At 41.4% G+C, this 20628-nt stretch overlaps 1 protein-coding gene across 1 annotated transcript in view; it reads right to left on the reverse strand.

The window, feature by feature from the left end:
• Positions 1-20460, reverse strand: part of adgrb2 (adhesion G protein-coupled receptor B2) — a 165683-nt gene extending 145223 nt beyond the window's left edge. Inside the window, exon 1 of the mRNA XM_025065396.1 lies at positions 19571-20460. The gene's annotated coding sequence lies outside the window, so the exon portion shown is untranslated. The remainder of the gene's footprint in view (positions 1-19570) is intronic.
• Positions 20461-20628: the final 168 nt, after the last annotated feature.

Below are 20628 nucleotides of genomic sequence, written 5' to 3' on the forward strand. Positions count from 1 at the left end.
GAAACTCTGACTGAGATCAACTCATGTAATAGTCTTCAAGGTCCACAAATAGGCAGTTACCTGTACACAAATGGGGGCCTGAGCCTCCTATTTGAGGGTCACGGCTCTATAGCAAACTCCTTTTTTCTCTTTCAATTTGACTTAGATGTGGCAGTTTTTATATGTTCATGTGGGAGAGATGGGCCTCACAGTTTTGTTGAAGTATTTACTGAAGTGAAAAAGTGCAGTCATAGGGGAAATGACCGACAGATCAGATTTTTCAAGAGCAAACAGCAACAAAAACAGCACTAAAAAAACAGAATACAACACTACTGTTTGCACAAAAGCTCAAATTACCCTGCATGCTGTGAGGCCATGCTAACCTCCACAAATACTGTATTTTTTGGCTCTAGTATAACCAGGCAGTCAGTTGTTCTGCAGAGAAAAACAGCAGTGAAGTGATTGACAGTCAACAAGTATAGAAACAGTGTATTTTAGGTTACACGGACATCTATAAACTAACTGGAAGAAGTATTGCAACATCTAAGAATCAGTGTGAAAATCATCAGAATGTTTAACTTTCAGCTTCTATAATCCCTGCTTTCTTTCACTGATGGACCGAAAAAAAAAAAAAAAAGTTGTTGAGGCTGCACTCCACTCGATCGCACACAAACTACTTTAGACACACAGTCTTACTCGAACGGGGCTTTAAATTTTGATTTTGAACTCCTTCACCCATGATCGATTGGATTTTTAACTCTGAAAAAGTGACAGCTCAACCTTGATTGCTCTGGAAACTTTAAGAACTGAACTTAAATAACTGGTCAGAAACAGCCTGTCAGAGAAAAAAACATTACACAGTGACAGTTTTAAAACAGCCTTTTCAAATAAACCAATCAGTGTCTAGAAGATTTTCTGCCATCTATCTGCAGTAAATGTCCATACTTAAATGCCTAAATGGTCATCATTAGACATTCAAGTGCCAAGAGTACTAGTGTACAGTATGTGGCGACAATCAAGTGATGCGTGCCTTAGGAACAGAAGTTCGATGTAAGTTGTTCTCCATGTGGTTAGGGTTCAGTTAATTAATCTAAAACTCTATTAGTTCATATTGACTTGTATTCCACCAAAGACGCAATAGTTGAGACAGTTAGGAATAATGGACTATGTAAAATAATAAGTAAAGAGAGTGCATAAATAAGTAAAGAGAGTGCAGAAAAGTAATCGTTCTGTACTGTGTTAATTGGCGTCCTGTTTTGAATGTTGTCTAAGGACTGTGCCTTTGCAAATTCCCCTGACCATAATGCAACATGAAAAAAAACCTGGGCAGCTCAAAGCTAATTTAACTTATCTGCTGTTCTATGTAATTGCTTTCTCTTGGTAAGCAAGAGCTGCCGAAATGGAAATTAAATATGTATGTTGTAGAGGAACAGAGAATGACTCATTACCTAACAATAAATGAACAAAGAGGCGTAGAAATTAAATGAAAAGCTTCTCTTTTCCCACTGCAGACATTCTGACAGGGCAAAGTGAGAAAAGCAAAGGTGTAAATAAGCCAATCAATAATGGCTAAGCCCCATTTAGCCTACTCTGGGCTCATGCTGGCTCATTGTTCCAGTGTCCTGGTTGCTGCGTATTGAAAGGAGCCATTGTTCAATTTTGTCAGTAAGACCTGCTTTTTCTGCTGAAACGAGACAAAATGTCACCCGCAAAAAAAGCTAATTTACCTTGTTAGAGGAGATGAGATGGCAAAAAAAAGGTGACTGTAGCTTTCAATCAAAGTGATATTACTTCCAAAATGAAAAGATTGCTATCTTTATAAATGTGTGTGTATATGTGTATATGTGTATATGTCGTTATTTTATCATTTTCAAACAGAACTCTGTATGTAGTCTAGGAGATTACAGTGGCTTTTCCACTGCACACTGAACCAAGATTCATTGAAGTAATGGCCGCCTAAATGGTCCATACATCCTGGTGATAAGCCCACCCTCGTCACTGAGCTATTGCACCCTCATTTCACTCGGTGCACAGACGATCGTACTCTTTGTATTTGTGTTCAAGAATGTGCATCATAATGCCCAGAACGCTCAGGTTACAATGAAAATCACTGACATTTATCTCTTATTCGATCAACAGGTTAGTGGGGAGAAAAAGAATTGAGGGTGCCTAAAGCAGCAGTGGACGGCTACATTTGGAGACGGTTGTAGTACTGGGCTTCTCAAACTGTTGTTATGGTCATTCAGTTTCTGAATCCCTAACATTAGATCTAATGAACTAACTCAATCGCATACTTTCATTACACAAGATACAGGCAGGAAAACAAGTGCATGATTTTGCTATTTTGGAAATGATGCTCTAACCTTCAAACTCGCCTCTATCGACTTTTTTGGGAAAGACCAAACCTGCAGTTATGGCGCAGGACTAACGGAAACGCCTGTGGAGTGGAAACATTAAATATAAGAGTTGGATAATGGGCAGAGAGATTTAGAATAGTGTCATTTAAAGATTTTGAAGAGGTTAAAATCAATCAGTGACGAGTTTTTACGTGCTCAGCTACATTTTTGTGTGAGGTTTAAAGAGCCCTCACTGTAAGCCTTTGAATAATGGTTACAGTTAACTGTTAACATTATCAAATTCCCCATTTCCTACAGTTATCTCAAAGCAGTTATGGCAAATGACAAAATACAATGTACTAAGGCTAACCAGGCCAATGTCAGAGTAGGATAAAAGTGCTGTTCTAATCAAAAGGGAAATAGAATAAGCTACCGCTATCATTTAAGATTATGCTCCCTCTCTGTAACCAGTGAGTGTAAAGTGATTTTTTTTTTGTTGCAAATTTTAGGGTCAACTGGAGTTAGTGACAGCTCAAAGTCAAGTTCAGTGAAATCATCTGTCACACTAATTTCAATAATCCTCATTAAGACTTTAATGTTTAATAAAGCCATAAAGGTGAAGTGATGAGGGAAGGTGATTTGTCTTGTCCTCTTAAATCTTTTTAACAAATTACTCCATCACAAAAAAATTACATTTTTTAGTACAAGTTAACATTTAGAGGAGTGTGCGTGCGTGCATGTGTGCAACTGAGAGTTTTCACTGAGGCTGCCCTTGTTCCTTTCATCATGAATAGCACTATGATCAGACACAAGGATGCATTTAACACTAAATGAAGGAAGGCAAAGAGACAATGTGTAATGAAGGTCACGAGTGACTAGCTTTCACACACATAATTACAGTCAAAATCACCAAACAGAGTTGCTTCGCGTACTTGAGCCTTAGCTTTGGCCTAATGTTCACATCTGGCTAAAGTCATTTCTCACACACTGGAAGACTTAGACGAGGTCAAAAATTTCAGTGAAATATAATAATTGTGTGTGTGTGTGGGGGGGGGGGGGGGGGGGGGTCAAGATCTGACAGAACGCAGCTCTCCAGCCTAATCGCTCACTGTGCTCTTTCCACACTCTCCTCTCTCATGCACTTGATAGAAACATCAGAACACACTAATACAGCTAACAATAATACCACAAATGGTTAATTGTTAGCAAAATCTCTGTGCAAAATGAAAGAAAACTGAACTTCTGCCAGCTATTATTATTTTGTGTACACCAAAGAAACTGCTGTGACAATGATGTGACAGTGATGCGGTAAATGGTACAATTTAAGTGAATAAAAACAGATTACTGCAACAATACTGGGTGGACCCACAGTTTGTGTTGTGTTGCTACACACAGCTGACACGGCTATGGCTATTAACCCCGTAGACACACATGTCTAACACACTGTAATTGACAGGATAAGTGACAGTGTTGTCGGTGAGCGTTTGCGTTTAAAGCCTCCAATCAAATATCAAGGAGGGAGACATGATGAAGGCGCCCGTTGGCGCATCAGTGCACAAAGATCTACAGTAGCTGGTTATGTTTTCTAAAAACACTTGAACACCCCAACGTCTCCCAACACACACCTTAAGATATGCATGCTCACATAAAGACAGACAATAATGGATCTTGCACCTGTTTGAGTCGGTGAATGAAATGAGGTGCATGACAGATGCATGCTGGTTTCAATTTGGCTCTACTCCAGCCAGGCAGTCCTCATATGTGCAGTTATCACTGAATTGACTTGAATTACCACCATGGGCCATTGGCTTTTTGATTAGATTTAGTCATTCTCTGCCTCGAAAATATTCCCAATCCCACTTTCCGTTAGCCAGCTTGGCCTCTGAACTTTTTAATTATCTGAGTTTGTACAGTGGTTTGGCAGAAACCAGTGGCTCCATCCACACTGCCATGGCACATGAGTGTGCTGAGAGAGATCACCCGGTGTAATTTCACTAAACTGCTCGTAAAATTATCATTTATTTATTGCCAGTCATTTGTCCTCATCTGTGCAACAGTGATAGGCAGAATAAATAAAAACAGAGAACCTCAGAGCAGTTGAAGAAAATTTCCATATCATTTTCATCAATTTCCCTGATTATATACTTTTTGTGTTCAACTAAACAGACACCGGTTTCATACTGGCTCACTAAATTGAAACTAGATCAGTCTCTAGTTCAAGAGACACTTTTCTCATCGTTATGAATTAACCACTTTGACTAACAAGTGTTTTCTTTATTGTGAACTAAATGGTGAAGACACTTCACTCTAATTGAAAATTATCTTTGTTTTCCAAAGGGACACCATTGTTAAGGGCTACGGTGAGGGCCTGAGAAATAGGAAAATAATTCAGAAATGTGTTTCTGCCCAAAGAAAGAAAAAAAAAACCCAAGTCATTGCTCAGTTAACTGCTGTTGTCCTTAATTATAGCCATGCTGTTGTTGCCATGTGGGGTTTGACAGACAAATCTAAGAGTTCTAAATGATGTAAGTCTATATCCTTGAACCCCCCTCAGGCCCTTCATCACTCTTATAAATTGGACTTTCATGATGCATGCATACAAAATAGAGACCAAAGAAAGACATCATTAATTCAAAGACATCCAGTTTGTTGTTCAAAGTTAATATGTTGATAATAAGTAATTAATATTGTGTTTTCTATACATTAAAATACTAGAAAGTTGTTGATAAAAGCTGAAAGGAAAGTCAATCTATTGGAGTTCAGCACAGGTCACATGACTGTCTCCTGCAAAGTTGGAAGTGAATGAGTCAGGAAGGACGCGTGCCAATGATGGTAAGCACAGAGTAGATGAGTTGTAAAATTACAGGACAAAAAAAAAACCTTGTTGGCAAAGTGTCTTTAGAACTAAATGGTGGTTAATCGCCCACTTCTAAATATGTGATGATTAAATGCAAAAAAAAAAAAAACTATTCAAGTGCTGAGTCACCAGGCAATTGTATGCCTAACAAACAAGAATGCAGGGAGAGGATTTTGTGTCAGAGCTTAGGCTTAAAAGTTCAGTAAAAGATGTGAAGTACAACTTGAATAATGGCTTTAATATGCAGAGTTATCTCCTTATATTTCATCCTCTCTCCAGGTTCTAACGCCTCTGTATCTGACAAACTCCCCAGAGGAGCTAAAAGGTTGAATATTATTCAATTTACATCTGTTTGCTACTACAAATTAAAAGGCATTACAAAATAAAAGACACTGCACTGTAGATTCGACAAAACTTTTTTTTTAAATAAAGACAAATAAAAACAAACAAACAAACATAAGTTTACAAACCCTTTACCTAAAACGCCTGGTCCTAAAACTGCTTTAACACTTTTTTATATTCTAAGAACTAACTTAAGAGGGAGGAGCAGTGCCAAGAGATATGAATGAGAAAAATAAATATTGGCTAGATCAAATACACTCTTTGACTATATGTAGAACTTACCTTAAATATCCACTGGACATACATTAACGCTGCATATGGGATTAAGTTTGGAGGCAATAAAGAACGAGACTGAAAGTCAGAGAAAGAGACGTGTTTGTGTGTGTCTGTGTGTGTGTGTTCTCACAGAAGATTTGAAGAAAAGAATATTTCCAGCCGCAGCCAGCTGGTTACCATAGCAGCAGGTCAGTGGAAAAAAAGCACGAAGAATAAATGATAGATGAAAAAAGAAGGAAAATGCATTCCGTTTGTACACAATAAACCACCGAATCCCAAACAGTGAAGAGATTGACTTCATCCTTTCAAAACCTGCACCTTTAAACAGAGTAAAGGGCCGCTCCATGAAAAATAGTCAAATCAATTCCAATATGGGGAGTACCTGCAGAACTCACATCCACTACTTTGGCCAGGCCTGGTTGGAATTCTCCAACAAATGCATCTGATTTTTGATTTTCTTTCATTATGTCATCCAAACAGTAAATTATGAGATCAATTATTTGCAGAAAACAGAAACTATTATAGTACAAATATGACCAGAGTGGTAAATTGACCTTGTCTTAAGGTAAATTATATCTCACAATTGTGCCTTTAGGAGTATGATTGGAGAAAGGACGGAAAAGGAAGAGTTGGTCGATTGCAGAGAATCACCAGAAAGTCAAGTCAGATCAGAATGGCTTCTTGGATGCCTGCTATTGTGAAGGATTTGCTATTTTGGTGCAGCATGTCAGACTCTTTCCAACTAACGTTAACACCCGCCGCCCTGCACACCCTCCCATGTCCATCTGTGCTAATCTTCCCATCTCACGCAGACTAGACTCCGTGGATGCATCGCCTTCCAATCATGTTATCATGGCAGTCGGTATCCAGGGGAATGTTGCAGGAAAAGTGTGAGTGAGAAAAATAGGGATCGATTTGATCAGATACACCGCTGTTTGGCTGTGCACAGCAAGTTACACGGCCTGGAGAAGGATGCAGGAAAGAAAGAAAGAAAGAGTTCGGAATTTATTGGACAGCACACAGAATATAATGCAACGGAAGATGTTCAGGTGTCTGATGTTACTTTGTAGAGAAACAGTATAAGATAAAAAAAAAACAACAACAACTAAATACAGTGTATACTGACTTGGCTATTAGTATAGCCTCAGAAACTATAATAACCAAGGACAACTGTGAATACAGCAGTGATCCGTTGTATTTGTGATTTCAAAATGAACCCATTGATTGCATTTTAAGGCATGGGCAGAATATAATACAGTGTATAAAATAATTTCACTGTCCAACCCACTTATAGTTGCTCTAATTCAAAGGCAATACTAAATATATTATTTGAACACACTGTGATGAAAAGGTAATCATATCTCAATACCTACGCATTTATGGAGGAAGTAAGTCTACAGCTGACAAGCTAACCCATTTGGAGGGACACTAGACTTATTAATATGGTATGCAGAAAATGTATACTCACTAATAATACTCAGAAATGTTACAGTAATTTATCTTGATTAATCACTATTATTCCCACTATTGTATCATCATAATTTAGGATAAATCCATAGCTCCACCATGATGAACAAGATTCAGTTTTTGCATAAATGTACAGCCCTATATATTATTTGATTTTTATTAATTAAAGAATATCAACTAAAAGCATAAACATGATTGCACGCCTATTATCAGAGTTCATTTAAAACCAACAAATCTGTGTCATAACATTTTTTGGTTAATATAACAATGAGATAAGAACCATGATTCACCAGGCGTATATATATATGGATCACTAACAGATCTGTAGGAATAATGTGGGCATATGACTGTAAGACTGTGTGCACGACTGTTAGGGCTGTCTCCCTCTGGCACTGTGACACTGTATGACTGGTCATAATTGCCTGTTCTACTCAACCAACTCTGGGGTTAATAACGTCAGCAGCCTCCCATTTCTTCTGAAACCTCTGCCGTCCAGCCCTGACAGTGGCTCTCACTCTGGCCTCCAGCGAGTACACCACACCACAGCACAGCACAGCACAGCTCAGCACACAAACTTTCTGAATGTATTCCAGCAGCCAAATAGCAGAAGTGTAGGTGTAGGAAACTATATGTGACTTATAGTGTTCCATCACTTTACTGCCAGACTCTTACACACATGCTGACGTTGGCAACGCCACAATGAGAGACACGCACAGAAACAGAGGCAGGCATATAGTACACACTTAGAAACTGATTCATGCCACAGGACCCGCGTTCTTGTCGGCTCGATATTCATTTACAACCATTTAACCCGGCCTTATAGGAGAATGGAGACTGCATATTGAGTATCGGACAACGCACTAAAGTTAATGCAGTCAATGTTTCACCTACAACTTAGTAGAAGTAGGGTGTGTACATTAGGTGATGGCACAGTACACAGATACAGGTTTATCAATGTATCATCTAGCAGTAGACAGTGTTGTTGGTGTCACTGATATCACAAATAAATGACTGGTCATGGAGTCTAATGTGTCCCATAAGCTACATCTCCATTAAGCTTAAGCTGTACAGGATTGGTGCAACATATGTATCAGACTTAATACTCCATCAGCTGCTGAGTATTACTGATAACATTACCACTCATCTGCTGCATGAGTTTGTGATGGCTGAGACATTTAATAAATTTCAAACTTTCACTTGTAACAGAATGGCGTGCAGCTGATATGTGTACAAAAGTCAGACGTAAGTTTTGCAGAGGAAGCACAAATATTCCAGAGCGGCATCCATTTTCATCAGGACTCCACAGTAAGGATGCTGAGAATTCCATTTACAACAAATACCATCGTGAATAAGCATCATTTGGTAAACAACACGAGAATCAGTGCAGGACAAGTGGTACACGAAAAGGTACATTAAAGCCCAGCACAGTGGCTTGGAAGTCAGTCTGCCCTGCTTCCAAAGCATACGAGCACCAGGAATCGTCTCCATCAAGAGACTCAGTGGCCCCTGTTTTCCCAGGTGACTGTCAGAGATTGGCACCATCTAATTACATTCCCGAAGCAGAATGTTCCTTTAAGGTACCAGGGTGCTGTATTCCGAGAAGAGCACAGTTCTGAGTCTCGCGGGTCTCTAGCATGCCAGATTTAGGATGGCCACTTAAATTGGGTCCAGCAGAAAGGTGCTGATGGTGTGGTGCAAAGAGATTGGGCTGCTATGATACTGGAACCGCAAGGGGAATTAAAACGCTGTCAAGCCGCAAGCTGTAAAACCTATCTAAGCATCATTGGGGATTTTCTTCTCTACTAGAGAACATATAGAGAAACCCAAAGGGTATTAATGCATGTTTTTAATGTTCATGTGTAGTGTTGGCCTACTAGTTCACTAAAAAGGTCTGTACTGTATGTTTCCAAGAACAGGTTATATCTGAGATTGTGTATAAAATCAGCAGATGAAGAATTAGGTTAGAACGAAGAACCAAGACCTGCAAAGCTGGACAGGATATTGAATAACTCATTTTTTATCTCATGATTTATGTCTTGTGTTATGAATCTTACCGAGGAGGACCAATTCTCTGTATTAATATACTAATATTTGAAAACAGCTACAGGATGATAAAAAGAGAACTAACAATTAATAACAATATTGTTGTTTCAGAATTTTTAAATCCTAAAATACAACTGCGTGTACAGTTACCCCTACAGGGAAGGTAAAAAAGTGATGGTTGTTAACAGTGATCAATATTTATTTGATACTTGGCCATTAGATTTCCTTGTACCTTAACAGGATTTGATATATTTTGGTAATAAACTGTACCACAGGATTTGATATATTTTGGTAATAAAAGTAGCTTAGATACAGGTACATACAGTTATCTGTATCTGATACATCATTATCTTCTGAACCCTTGAGTACAGCTAATAGCAAAGCTAACTGTTGCAACTGATTGGTATCACTTTATTCTAGTGCACAGTGCCAGGTGGTAAAACTGCACCAGAAGTTTGACGTATTATTAAATATTAGTAGCAGCAGAATTCAGGAAGAACATTCACAAAGGCGGTGAAGAAGGAGAACTGAAAAAAATACTGATTGAATTGTAATGATTTAAAAAGACAAGCTTTTCCATAAGCCTTTCCATTGCTTAAGGAATTAGCCTCTGAATGGATGAAGCAGCGTTACAGCCCTTCACATAATGCAGAAACCTTTTATGTTTAATTGTGCTGCCGTCGGATGTGTTTTATAATCTGAATTTGGGCTGAAATGGAAATGAAGAATAGCATTAAATAATGTAGGGACACGGCCTGGACAATCCAAATGCATATTTTACATAAAAGGCTGACACCTCTCTGAAAATGTAAGCTCTCTACAAAAACCCAGGCACACTGAAACAGGACATTTTGAAAAATTAAAACGTTGAATTTGCTGAGCCTACGTGTGTCTTCAGCGATCTTCAGCTAAAAGTGGCTTTACACCTGGCCAATAAATATTTCCATCGGATCTTTAAATGGCCTCTATTTATGGCAAAGCAAAGCACCTCCATGTCAGCATAGCACACTCCTGGGAGTGGTTACAGCTCCAACCACAGCATGTGAAACAAATCAGAGCTGCAGCTGTCATGTTAGGCCTCTCACTCTCTATACGCTGTATGAACACCTCCTACCAACATTATTTTGGCATTTTTTTCAGTTGATGTGTACGAGAATAACAATAAAAATGACCAAAACAAATTAGCATAGTACACATGCTTCGCTTTTGTTGCCATTCAGATCCACTTGTCTGCCACAGGGGGCATGTCCTCTGTATGGTTTCTAGAAAAAATAATGTGTTCATTCATTGTTAATGATTAACTGAAAATTGCTTATTAACCTGTACTACTTCCAGTTATAGAGAATTGACAGCATGGTGATGGAACACATGTGGCCTCGTTTTATGCGCGTATGTGCTAGCGCCATACCTCACAGGTGCCCATCGGCCTTTCACTCCGAGTTTAATTACATCGCTGGCCTCTTCAACCCGCTCATTTCATCTACCTGTCTAATTGCTGTGAAGGTAGCAGAAGGGCCTGGTGACGAACACCGCCTGTAGTCACGGTGCTCAGCGAGGAAAGAGTAAATTATACCACACATCTGTGCAGGGACCAAAATGTGACTCCACAGACACATTGCTTTCAGAGAAAGCAGCGTTATTAACTTCACTAACTCATCTTTAGACATTTTAACCTGCTCAAGTAAGAGTTTTGACAAGACGGTTTAATGTTTTCCAACTTATTGTTTCCATAGTGAAGTCATTGGCACAGTATCTTTGGAACATTAAAACTATGATAGCTGTCATAAAAAAGTTTGGGTGTGTACTTTTGCAAGTTGACTTTATGTCACCACTGCCTGGTGCCACTTAGTAATGCAATATCAGACATTTCTGATGATGTAGCAGACTGGGCGACACTTCAACTGTTTGCCAAGTAGTCTATTTGAGTCTGTCTGTCATGGTTCAGGACTCAAGGGTACAAGGTACAAATATTTGTCCAGAAAATCTGAATCGTTTCCCCCTTTGGGTTAGTGGAGCTAAATATAATGAAGTTAATCAGTACTTTTACTTTGATCTGAATGATCACCTTGGTACTTCATAGTATATTTGTCATGTGGTATAAAATGTTCTTAAATCAATCAAGTTATGAATAAATATTATAAACAGTTCTTGGATTATTTGCTCTTTTGAAGTAAAACATATAATTCTAATAACTGACAGGCAAAATAGTAGTACACAGCAGTGAGCCACTTGCCACCAATGCAGGAACAGACCCAGTTCCTTTGCCTAAAAAGCACTAAGAAATAAACATAACTTTCTAGTCCACCAGGCCATGCACCAGATGTTAGTGATTATACAGATACTTTGAGGAGACATAAAGTTTATGTACTGAAATATATTGATCTTCCTGTTTACGTTTACTCACACATCACCCACTCAGTGTGAAACTTTGGCCTGTTTAGTTGAACACAACGTTGATCTACTCTCAGGAATTGAACAGAGACGCACAATGATCTTCTTAAACAGCTAAGTCTATTTTTTTTTTTTTTTATTTTCTTAAACAGCTAAGTCTATTTTTTATTTTTTTTTGCTTTTGTCTGCTGCCGCCTAGTGGAAGAGTATTTAAATGCTCTGCCTGTAATTCTTTGCAAAGAGTAAATAAATTATAGTTTTTCAGATTAACCGAAGATGGAACATCTTCTCAGATGTACACCTGGTGGTCTCTCATGGCACACTAATGTACCGCAGCACAGGGGTTGGGAATCGCTGCCCCTAATGGAACTGCTGCACTGTGCTTGCTTGAGTTCTCTTAATAGCAAAGAATTGCTGGCACGCACACAAAGGCACAAAGAAACGCACGCATACACACGCTTGCTTTGTACTTCTGCACCGCTGCTAATGAACAGAGACACTTGTTAGCAGGTGAGAAGACACAAACAAAGGACAGGAATGAACAATTAAATACCCAAAGATGACGGCATTAAAGAAAAACAACACTTTGACTTTCAAACAGCTGCTTCATATAACATCTCACATTACATGGTTACCGCACTGCACATCTCTGCCTCCATACAACGAGAAAATCTGGGACGCTGCCATTGCCAGAGAATCAGAAGCAGGTTGAAATGTGCCATTAGGTACTGTATATGTCCTGCATTAGCTTTGCCCCTCAGGTCCCCTTCATAGCAGTTTTTGAGTCTTTGCTGGACTGTATTAGTTTAGCCGGAGATTAATGACATTGTTGGAGTCTGCCAGTCCCAGCATTCATAACATTTGTGCTCTGCCTTGGAGGACATTCAGCCTTGAAGACTGGGAGTTTGTACATTTCTGTGTCTTTGTCATCCTTTAGTAAATGCTTTCTACTTCCAGAAACTTTTTTCTTTTTAATAACGCCTAGCGTATCTAAAGTCATAGCGGACATTTCTCACACTTGATCCTCTTACAACATCTATTAGACGTGGCCGTTCAAGGGAAACAAAACCATTGTAGGATGCACATTTTAGACGGCGTGAGGAAACGCACGGACAAACAGAGAAACAAGGCTAATGATTGATCTCCATTTCAGGATTTTAACAAGCAGAGAAAAGTCAAGTCAACTCGAGTGCACTGTCAAATGTCTGCTCTTGTCATGTGACGAGTACACCCTGCATGCCTCTGGGTGGGAATTTCACCTGTCCACTTAGTTTGCTGCAAAAACCACACACACTGCAGCACTGACAAGTCACTGGAGCTACAGGGAAGTTTTCCCCACACTGGCTTGGCTAATCAAACGTCACTACCCACACACACGCAGCATTCTGACTCACACGGAACTAATGAAAAGTGGCAGTACACAAAATCCTGATTCTCTGGCAGATTATTCCATTCTAACATTTATTAAGTAAGGCATGATGAGAACATTCTGAGGAACTTGCAGTACATTCTACTTTACAAAACCCACTTCCAAGAATTTTTACCATTTCAGTCCCAAGTGCCTAAAAGCCCAAAATGACACCTAAAAACAAAATGAAACTTTGAACATTTAAAGGCTGGCAAAAAAATAAAAAAAAATCACACCTTATTAAACCATATCTCAATAAAAGAAAGATATATTGAAACGTAGCACCGTGCTAACAAAGACCATACCACCTTAATAAGGGAGTATTGCTGAAATTAGCATAGGTCAAGTTTGAAAGTTAAACAGCAGATAACATGGTTGTTGGATGGCAAGTTCTACCATGTAAGGGCAAGTATAAAGAGACATATGAAACTACTATTCCTACATTAGTAAAGCTAGTTGCAAATAACAACACATGAAAAAGCAATCAGAAAAGCATGTTTGCTCAGGGTATTCTCACGGGCCTTCCTGCACTGCTCCATAAAGTCGGACTTTTATCCTCCCCGAGGGCCACACGTTGAGAAAAGCATGACATAAAAAGCAAATATAACTGCTGGGACTCAAAAACAAAATCAAGTATGTGCATGTACACGCGTCTTTTTTATATGTCTATTTATTTATTTATCCTACTTTGAGTGTATTAAGTCAGTGTGTGTTCTTTGTGAGAACACTGCATTATCCACTAAATGGTGCAGAACCATCACCTAAACTAAAAACTATTTCTGGTGAACGGCACACACACACACACACACACACACACACACACTTGTTCCAATGGAGGATGTGTAAACACTGCCTTTTATAAAAGTGGAAACTTTTAAGAGCGAGTCCAATCTAGTGCAGAAACTGGAGGTGCAAATAATATTCTGCCAGATATCAGTCGTAGTATTAGTTGCTGGGTGTTTAATTATGGGATCTCACCTTGAGTGGATACTCAATACCACTTCAAATTAGTTTTTGGATTTTACAATAGAGATTCAATTATTGGTTTGTTCACCTCTGATAATGGGCTTTATTCTTCATTTATTTGTAATCAAGTAATGAGCAAGTGTTAGAATTACAGATACACATTTATTAGTATGATGTTATTCAAAGCAAGTTATGAAATAATACCATGTGGTATTATAAAATTATTCGACACAAAATGTAAAGATATGATATATTATGGCACCATCACCAATCAGATGATAAAATAAATTATACATATCATATGATAATATGATGCTATATAATGTTGTGCCACGGTATGATGAACACAAACAAACACAGAGACTGATAAGTAAACAATCCAATTACAAAACAATTAGCCAGACTGTCCTCTTTCCACAGCTTTCCACAAATGTATTAATATAAAAAAATCTGGCTGGATTACTGTTCTCCATGATTGTATTGTGGCCATTTCTGCAATCAATATTAATCAGAGATGTGAATTATCCCTGGGAGTCAAAGCAATTAATTTGCTTTGTCCTCCAGTCCTCCTGAAAACTCCAACCTATGTATTTGCAAGTAGGCCCATCTATTTCCTTTTGCTGCCAAAAGGTTTAATTAATTATAGAAGGCACATCTACAGGGCTGGGGCTCTGGTTTCCTGTTGATTGTTTTTGAGCCCTGGTGTTGCCTAAGCTCAGTCATGCTTATAGACAGCCCCAAACTAACATGGGACTACGAACATTGCCATAGGCACTACGGGTCATGGAAAATACCTGATGCCCAATTGACAGTGGCATTTGGGACTTAAAATAAATCATGGCAGTGCAAGCAGATTGCATGAGAGTCTTTGGCAGACTCAGAGCTAGAAAAAATGTTTTCATACAGTTAAATATACAAATAATTGATTCTTTGATATATCTTTTCTGTGGGCCTTCCTTCTGTTGGAAGGCAGTGTCCTGTACTGAAATGTTTTCACCTAGGTTAAATCCTTTCAGATAAGTCAAAGTAGTAGTAAAATCCCTCCATGGATTTCAGTATTTAAAACTACAAGGCCAGTGCAAAATTAAAAGACCAAGAGCAGCAATGCAGTAAACAGAAGGAAAAGACATAGCAGGGATTATAAAGCAGCAGCCTGTTAAAGGAAAAAGGCCAATAAAATCTAGAAAGTGTGTGTTTATGAGTAGGTGAGAGAGGACATGAGGGGTGTTGATGGAACAATTGACCAACCAAGGTGCAGTGATCCAGACAAGAACAAGCTGTCTCCTGGCCTTTTGTCCATATGCACTGTTTGAACTGCATGCATGCATGCACAGGGACCAACACTAACACAGACGATGATGTGATACCACCACTTATTGCTTATTGTATTTCCTCCCTCCTGCTGAGCATGCCTTGATGTATGCTCTCAGACGTTTGCTCGGCTCGAGTAAAAGTGATAAGTGAAGAAGAGAATGTGAGAGAAGAGAGCGATTTAGCATTGCCAAAATTAGTGCATGACATGTGGGCAGACGTGGAAAATGCTGTTAGTATCAGTATTTATAAGAGCCTATGAATTGCCGCAGAGCTGGATGTTTTTTGCAGATATGTGTCACGCTTCCATTTCAGTAGCTGGCGATTCAATTCAACGGTACATTTATTAGATACAGTCTCAGCAGCCCGTCCGTGTCTCACTACTTTCCGTTCCGTCAAGGTCAGAATGTGGGTGTGTGGACCGTTTCTCTGCTTGTGTCTTTTGTCTGACTTCCACGTTGAGTCAACACAGCAGGTGATCAACACTTAGTGCTTTGAAACCACACAACAGCCACGTGAAAATACTAACACAACAATCAGTGGACTGTACTGGGAACCAAGGCTGCAGAAGTGCAGGATTGTCTGAGTGCTGCTGTCCATGGTACTGTCCATGGTGCTGTACATGAGGCTGTACATGTTGCTGTCCATGGTGCTGTCTGTGGAACTGTCCGTGGTGCTGAAGATGTTGCTGTCCATGGTGGTGTCTGTGGAACTGTCCGTGGTGCTGAACATGTTGCTGTCCATGGGGCTGTACATGTTGCTGTCCATGGTGCTGTCCATGGGGCTGTACATTTTGCTGTACATGGGCTGTCCATGGTGCTGTACATGGTGCCGTACATGGTGCTGTACATGTTGCTGTCCATGGGACTGTCCATGGTGCTGTACATGTTGCTGTGCATGTTGCTGTCCATGGGGCTGTCCATGTTGCTGTCCATGGGGCTGTACATGGTGCTGTCCATGGGGCGTCCACGGGGCTGTCCATGGTGCTGTACATGGACTGTCCATGGGGCTGTACATGAGGCTGTCCATGGGGCTGTACATGGTGCTGTCCATGGGGCGTCCACGGGGCTGTCCATGGTGCTGTACATGTTGCTGTGCATGTTGCTGTCCATGGGGCTGTCCATGTTGCTGTCCATGGTGCTGTCTGTGGAACTGTCCGTGGTGCTGAAGATGTTGCTGTCCATGGTGGTGTCTGTGGAACTGTCCGTGGTGCTGAACATGTTGCTGTCCATGGTGCTGTACATGAGGCTGTCCATGGGGCTGTACATGGTGCTGTCCATGGGGCGTCCACGGGGCTGTCCATGGTGCTGTACATGTTGCTGTGCATGTTGCTGTCCATGGGGCTGTCCATGTTGCTGTCCATGGTGCTGTCCATGTTGCTGTCCATGTTGCTGTCCATGTTGCTGTCCATGTTGCTGTCCATGTTGCTGTCCATGGTGCTGTCCATGGACTGTCCATGGTGCTGTACATGTTGCTGTCCATGGTGCGTCCACGGAACTGTCCATGGTGCTGTACATGGTGCTGTACATGGACTGTCCATAGTGCTGTACATGAGGCTGTACATGGTGCTGTACATGAGGCTGTCCATGGGGCTGTACATGGTGCTGTCCATGGGGCGTCCACGGGGCTGTCCATGGTGCTGTACATGTTGCTGTGCATGTTGCTGTCCATGGGGCTGTCCATGTTGCTGTCCATGGGGCTGTCCATGGTGCTGTACATGGTGCCGTACATGGTGCTGTACATGTTGCTGTGCATGTTGCTGTCCATGGGGCTGTCCATGTTGCTGTCCATGGTGCTGTACATGAGGCTGTACATGTTGCTGTCCATGGTGCGTCCACGGAACTGTCCATGGTGCTGTACATGGAACTGTCCATGGTGCTGTTTATGGAACTGTCCATGGTGCTGTTCATGGAACTGTCCATGGTGCTGTCCGTGGAACTGTCCGTGGTGCTGAACATGTTGCTGTCCATGGTGCTGTCTGTGGAACTGTCCGTGGTGCTGAACATGTTGCTGTCCATGGTGCTGTCTGTGGAACTGTCCGTGGTGCTGTCCATGTTGATGTCCATGGGGCTGCCCATGCTGCTGTCCTTTTTGGCTGCTTCGCCAGAGAAATGAATTAGAGTTGAAAAGGAATTCTCCCAAGAACTTCTTCATTTTTTCATTTAGGGAATCAAAACACTACAGTGATGGGAACTGTTCTTTAACGTTTTAATAATTAAGCACTTTTTTTTTTACACAGATGCAGTAATTTGATTAATAGACAGGAGAGTTTCAGCTATAAATCCTGCTAAACGTGACTGTAAGGGATTTCCAGTCCCTGATCAACCGTTGTCCTCTACCAAGCAGGGTTTAAAAGGTGTCCTTTCTCATATCTACAACATGAGCCATCATCATCCCTGGGTTTCATCTCTGCTAAAAGGGGACATGACCCTGCTGGCTCCATTAGTTCCGACAGTAGCCTCAGGAATAAAACAAACGGCGTTATTCGCTGTGTATAATTTCAGAAGAAAGGGGGCCAAGAAAAAAGAGGAGGGGAAGGTCATGGTTATTCACTGTTCAGTGTGAAGGCGGAGGAATGCATTACATGGAGGTCTAAAAATGTTAAGTCAATATCATATTTCTAAAATTGTCCTTTGGACAGTTTCCATTGTTGCCCCATGATTTATAAACAATCAGTTACTGAACTTTAATGTCAGAAATTGAATAATGCGAGAGGCATTGTCCGACCCCATGGACGCTGCCAAGTACGGAGGAAAAGTCACTTGCTTGTGCTTGAGGTTCAGTATTCCTCATCACTGTGCCGCACCTGTAGGCTGCAGTGGAGCTCCAATGGGGAACTGTTGACTGTGGCACATGTTACTACTGGAGGAATAAAGCCACACAGGTGCCAAGGGGGTAAGGTTATTTTAGGTATTGTAATGCAACGTAGGCATCCACGGTGGTTTGCTTTTCAGGTGGAATGACAGTGTGCCAACATCCATGCTCAACAGATGGACACACACATACACACACGGAGGTGTCTTTGCGTCCCGGTTGTCATTCTAGCTCAGCGTTACCACAGCCACCTGCTCTCCACGGGGGGAGACGAGGCAAGATAGTCAGGGCCGATTTTCTCACGCTCGTTCATCGTCTTGGTGAATATTAGTTAGCGTCACAGCCGACAGACTTCAGGGAGGTCTGACGGGAAACGGCACTGCGGCAGACAGATGACTACAGTAAGAGGCGCCCTATAATAAACCGGATCTAAGTTTCTGGTCAGGTATCTCTGAAAGGGCTTTCTGTTGATACCAGTGCGGATGTAAGTCTGCATCCTCCCCCCTTTCCCCCCTTTTCTTAGTTTCCCGTGCACGCTCATTGGCATCATCGGAACATCCTGGCTCTTTAGCATTCACCGAGAGAAGGCACCCATTTGCCCAGACGCACAGTGCGCTCCAGGGAGAAGAGAACCGTCGCTATGAGCTCCCTCTAACCCAATGCTCTGCGTAAATCAGGCCACGCAGGGAGACGTTCTCCTGCCAGGGATCATTTTCAACCATTAGAGGGGTTTTCTCTCTCTCAGACAAGCTTCCAGGCGGGTATAAAAAGCTCTGATTTATTAACACTATTCTAAATTCGAAATGGCACCGTGGAAAGCCCCCTTTATGGGAGGCATTACTGGGTTTTAGGGAAGGAGGGAGGGCGGAAGAAGGAGCAGAGAGAAGAGAGCCAGAACTGAAGGTGGAAAGAAAAGTGTCCAAGCAGGTTTGGTGGGCACGACGTGAGTGCGCGCGGGCACGTGACGTGGTTTCTGTTGGCCACTGCGCAAAGTTGGCGCTCTGGCATCCATGCAGCTCTCGGGGATTCGGCACAGATTCACTTTTGATCAACGAACGACCCGAAAAGCAACCGCTCACATCAACTTCTTCTTCTTTTTTTTTTCTTTTTTTTCCTGCGTCTGCTCTGCTCAGGCTCACAGATCACACATCCTCCTCACACATCACTGACGTTGTACTTTCACTTTTTTTTCCCCCACCCCACCACTGCCTGCTCCTGTCAGAGGATGTCTGCACCAGTAGAACTGTACAACACTTTCACACACATTCTGGTTCACTGATGGTACAAAGGCATATCAGAGATGCAAAGCAGTCTGAGTACATGGCGCAAAGAAGCAGCCCGACAGGCTACGTGTTGAGGTTAATGGACAGAGCACATTACCTTATCGCTGTCAGCAGTAGCCTAGTTATTTGATGCGACGGCTATTCCCCGATCGGTTTCGTGGAACAAATTAAGTTTCCCATCCATGGCACGTCTCAGATGGAGAGGGAGAACATCATTCATTTATCATTGCCGGTGAGTCTTCTTCCCACAAATGTTCTGTGCGATGCATCCCACTTCTTCCTCCAGAATGGAACAGTAAATGGAAAAAGTGCCGAAAATGAAGAGATAGAAAAAAAACAAAAAAACAATAAGTAATCGACAAGAACGCGAAACCATAAAGTAGCAATGATTAAAGAATAAAAAGGAAAAGAAGGCAAAAAAAAAAAAAGAAAAGTCAACGGAAAAATACCCTCAAAAAAACAGAAACAGTCGTAATTATAAATGACCAGTTTTGTTTGGGGGGGATCCACGTCATATAATCTCCATGGTTTTGCGCATTTCTGGAGGCACAGTGTATATTCCAAAGTAGAGAGGACGCGCTCACGGACAGCAGCGCCGCCGCAGCAGCAGCAGAAGCGGAGTGAGATAACGGGCTTTTTCTCTACTGATGCCCGGCACTCCAAGTCCAAGGAAGCTCCTCATCTGAAGCACAGATGGACGCAGAGACACAAGGAGAGAGCGAGGAGGCGGTGAAGGAGGACATGGGAAAAAAATATTACTCCGTCTTCTGCCAGAGGCTGAAATGTGTCTGTGGTTCTCTCCTGCTTTGGCATTTGGTATAGGTATCCCTAGGCAGCGGCTCACAGTCGGGCATCTGGCTCCCCTGCAGTCGCTTCACGAGCGGAGGACAGAGATGCGCGTTCATGCTGCTCTCTCTCTCTTCCTCTCTCTCTCTCTCCATCGGGATTTGTCAGGCGCGTCCACAATTCAGCCCCCCACCCCTCCCTCTTCTTTTTTTTTAACCCCAAGCCATTTTCGTGACGTCAGCACGAGTGTAACCAAATGAGCAACAGCCTCATGCATTTTATATATATATATATATATATATATGTTTTGAAATCCTACCATAAGCTGGAGTCTTGGGTTTCTTACACTCTGCACACTCAAACTATTGC

The sequence above is a fragment of the Cynoglossus semilaevis genome, chromosome 18 (assembly GCF_000523025.1).
Source record: "Cynoglossus semilaevis isolate Cse_v1.0 chromosome 18, Cse_v1.0, whole genome shotgun sequence".
Taxonomy (NCBI): domain Eukaryota; kingdom Metazoa; phylum Chordata; class Actinopteri; order Pleuronectiformes; family Cynoglossidae; genus Cynoglossus; species Cynoglossus semilaevis.